This window comes from Otolemur garnettii, unplaced genomic scaffold (genome assembly GCF_000181295.1).
Source record: "Otolemur garnettii isolate 467f Iridium unplaced genomic scaffold, OtoGar3 scaffold00065, whole genome shotgun sequence".
NCBI classification, from domain to species: Eukaryota; Metazoa; Chordata; class Mammalia; order Primates; family Galagidae; genus Otolemur; species Otolemur garnettii.
Window position 1 is genome coordinate 1,053,000 of NW_003852460.1, and position 3,725 is coordinate 1,056,724.

At 52.8% G+C, this 3,725-nt stretch overlaps 1 protein-coding gene across 1 annotated transcript in view; it reads left to right on the forward strand.

The window, feature by feature from the left end:
• Positions 1-3,002: 3,002 nt before the first annotated feature.
• Positions 3,003-3,725, forward strand: part of IL3RA (interleukin 3 receptor subunit alpha) — a 24,268-nt gene continuing 23,545 nt past the window's right edge. Inside the window, exon 1 of the mRNA XM_012807138.2 lies at positions 3,003-3,111. The gene's annotated coding sequence lies outside the window, so the exon portion shown is untranslated. The remainder of the gene's footprint in view (positions 3,112-3,725) is intronic.

Consider the following 3,725-nt stretch of genomic DNA (forward strand, 5'->3'; position numbering starts at 1 on the left):
TGGTCTTTTCTAGACTTCTTAGGAGTTTTTCCCAGCCTTTATCTTTCAAGGCAACCCTTGGGTTATTTTTAAACTTTTCTCATTAAATCATAACTGTGTACACTGATGCATTTATGGGTTTCAGTGTACTGATTTGATATACAATGAACTTTTGGTTTTTTTTGAGACAGAGTCTCACGACGTCATACTTGCTAGAGTGCCGTGGCGACACAGCTCACAGCATGGGTTTTTATCACTTTTTAAATGGCATTTTAAATTTCTTTGTGTTTTTCTGAATATGCCTTTTCCCCCTGTAGGGCCCCAGGTGTTTGTTGTTGCTGCTGTTAATATTAATAATTAAAAAAAAAATCTTCTCCTCCTAATGAATTGCTCCCGGTGAGTTGATTTTCCACGGTATTGCTCTTGGTGTTCAGTTTTTTGATCCTTGGCCATCTTTGCTCACACCCAAGTGTGATGAATGAGACTCCACATTTGGACAGAAGTGAGTCTCTCTGCCTCCAAGACTCACCGTGGACTGTTTCTGAGTCTCAGCAGCCACCTGGGGGAGGTGGGTGGACAAACCATGCAGACGTCCAGCCGGGCTCCTCCTGTCAGCCCTGCTGACCCTCCCCACCCCCGGGGGTCCCAATTCCCCAGCCTCAGGCTTCCCGGGGTGTGTGCGGTGCCCCTGGATCTCAGCAATGCCAGGGACGGCTGCATTTCTTGGACCAATGGGACATGAGCTCTCTCCACGCTTTTCTGTTCTGTCTCTCTCTGTGTCTGTCTTTGTGTTGAAAGAAAGAAAAAAGAAGAAGGAAAGAAGGAGGTTGAGAGGGAGACAGAAAGGGAAGAAGAAAGAAAGAACAGAAGAAAAAAAAGAAAGAAAGAAAGAGAGAAAGAAAGAAAGAAAGAAAGAGAGAGAGAGAGGGGGAGGGAGGGAGGGAGGGAAGGGCTGGCTTGATGCCTATAACTGAGCGGCTCTATCCCAGAGCTGGCAGGTTCAAATACATCCCAGGCCTGCCAAACAACAATGACGACTATAACCAAAAAATATAGCCAGGTATTGTGGCGCGCACCTGTAGTCCCAGTTACTTAGGAGGCTGAGGCAAGAGAATCGCTTAAGCCCAAGAGTTTGAGGTTGCTGTGAGCTGTGACACACTCTACCTATCATGACAAAGCAAGACTCTTTCAAAGAAAGAAAGGGAAGGAAAGGGAGGAAGGAAGGAAGGAAGAAATGAGGGAAGGAAAGAAGGAGGGAAAGAGGGAAGGAAGAACATTAGGGGAAGGAAGGATCACAGCCCCTTCGTCCCACCTGGTAGTGTCCTGGGTGCAGGGAGTGTTGCTGTGTGTACCCCAAGCCTCACTCAACCCACTTGTCCTCTGCCCACCCCTCCTACCTCTAGGTCTGCAGGTCTGGGAGGAGCCTCCACCGTCCCCCCCCAGGGTGACCTCCTGAGGTTGTCTCTGTCCTTTCCCATCTGGCAGCCCTCAGCACTTCCCACAAGCCACCCAGTTCCTCTTTGTCTCCTCTGGCCGCTCTGTCAACTCTGCCCTTGGGTGGCTGGTCTTCGCCTCAGAGGTTCTGGGAAATGGCCCGTTCGTGTTCCCCAGAACGGCCCTCAAAGCTTGACACAGGTGTTGGGTGCACCCTGAGGTCCACAGGGGCTGTCTCCTCAGCCCAGCACTCAGCCTGGACTGGACTGGAGGGCCCTGCAGCTCCACAGCTAGAATCCTCCCTAAGCCCACCCATCACCCCCGAGAGTCCAGAGCACCCAGAAAGTGAGACTCTTTGGAGGGACAAGAGGGATCCCACAGCAAGCACTTACCACCAGGAATGCCATTGTATTCGGGCCCAGTGTGTGACTACCCTAGAGGGCATGAGATGGGGGGGGGTCCCCGGCCTTCTCTTGGGGGCAAAAGGGACTTTCACCTCCAAAAGTCTGTTCAGGTGGCAGAGACACAGGTCCACACCAGATGCTTTGGCATCTCAGTGTCCTGGGGCTCCCAAAACAAACTGGGGGCTTAGAAAACAACAGACATTCACCCTGCCCCAGCCCTGGAGTCCAGGAGTCTGAGGAGATGGTGTCTCGGGGCTGTTCCCTCCACAGGCCCCGGGGGAGGCTCCTTCCTGCCTCTCCCAGCTCCTGGGGCCTCCAGGCATCCCTGGACTTGTGGCCACATCACTCCAATCTCTGCCTCCATCTCCACGTGGCTTCTCCTCTGTGTCTGTGTCTCCTCTGCTGTCCCTTACAAAGACACCTGTCACTGGGTTTAGGGCCCTCCCTAATCCAGGATGAGTCTCATCTTGAAATCCTTAAGTAATTACATCTGTGCAGAGACCCTTTTTCCAGGCGGATGTACATTTGGGGCCTGGGGAGGACAGACAGGAAGCCCAGCTCCAGCAGTTGAGAAGACACAATGAGCAGAGCCCATGGTGGAGGCTGTGGGGAGGGGAGGGCTGAGCGGGAACTTGGGCGCTGTGCCCAGAACGGGGCAGAGGTGACAGAAGGCAGCATGAGGGGCAACTAACGGAGGCTTCAGGAAGCAAAAGGAAATAACAGATTATTCCAGCGCCGGACAGCTTGGGGCGTGGACTGGCCATGCCCCAATACCGGCTGTACCCCACCTCATCCAGGGTCACCTCCCTGTCCTGGGGGGCTTTCTGATGGAGCATACAGGAGCCCCCTGGCACCACCAACCGTGCCCTCCGGGCTGGATTTGTTATGGCAGGAAGTTGCCCAACCATGCTTCGAACCGTAAGCAATAATTATAATTATAACACAGGATAACACTGGCAGAAAAGCAAGAACAGGAAAATGACTCTTTTTCCAAAGAAAAAATTTGCTCTGGGGGTGGGGAGGCAGCTGGCCCCAGCACTGCAGCCTGGCAGGGAGAGAGACAAGGGGTCCTTGCCTGGCTTCTACCCCACAGGACCCTCGTTGGGTGTGTTTGGGGTGGGGCTCCGTCTGGAGACTATAAAACAGCTGAGTGGGGAGAAGGAGCTTTCATTTCTCTGTGTGGGGACACTTCCCGCAGCCCATACGGGAAAGCAGCTGAGGGCCGGGTCACCCCTGGCCGGGACTGAAGCCAGGCAGCTCCTTCTCCCACGCTGGGCTTCTGTCTCCGTTCAAGGTAAGATTCCCCCCATTTGTCCAGCACAGAAGGTAGCCCCCAAGTCATTTCTTTGCAGACTCAGCCCGGCCACTACAGGAGTACCGGCCACAGGAGGCCACGGAGCTTTTGTACATGGCCAGTGGCAGATGAGACGTGGCATCTGGGGGCCACAGTGCAAAGACTCAGTATTGAATCAGGACGCTCAAAATATCATTCTTCATTTTTATGTTGACCATAAGCTTCAGTGATGGTATGGTATTTGGGATACTTTGGGTTAGATAACGTATAGGATTATAATTAATTTTACTGGGTTCCCCCCCCCATTTTTTTAGTATGGCTCCCAGAAAATGTACGTGTGTATGGGTGACCACAGTTACTTTCTTTAGCTGCTCAGGGCTTCACCCAATGCCTGGGGCTGCCTGCCAGGGAGCGACTTTGGGGGCTGGGGCCTCATCATGGTCACAGTATCTATTCCAAACACCTCTCAAAGCCTAGTGAGACTGAGAGTGCCCCAGAGTGCTTGTCAGAACACGTGTCCGTCAGAGGGGTGAGATTGACAATAGCCAAGAGGTGGGCACACCCAGATGTCCACCAGTGGACGAATAGGGAAACAGATGTGATTCACCTCTAAA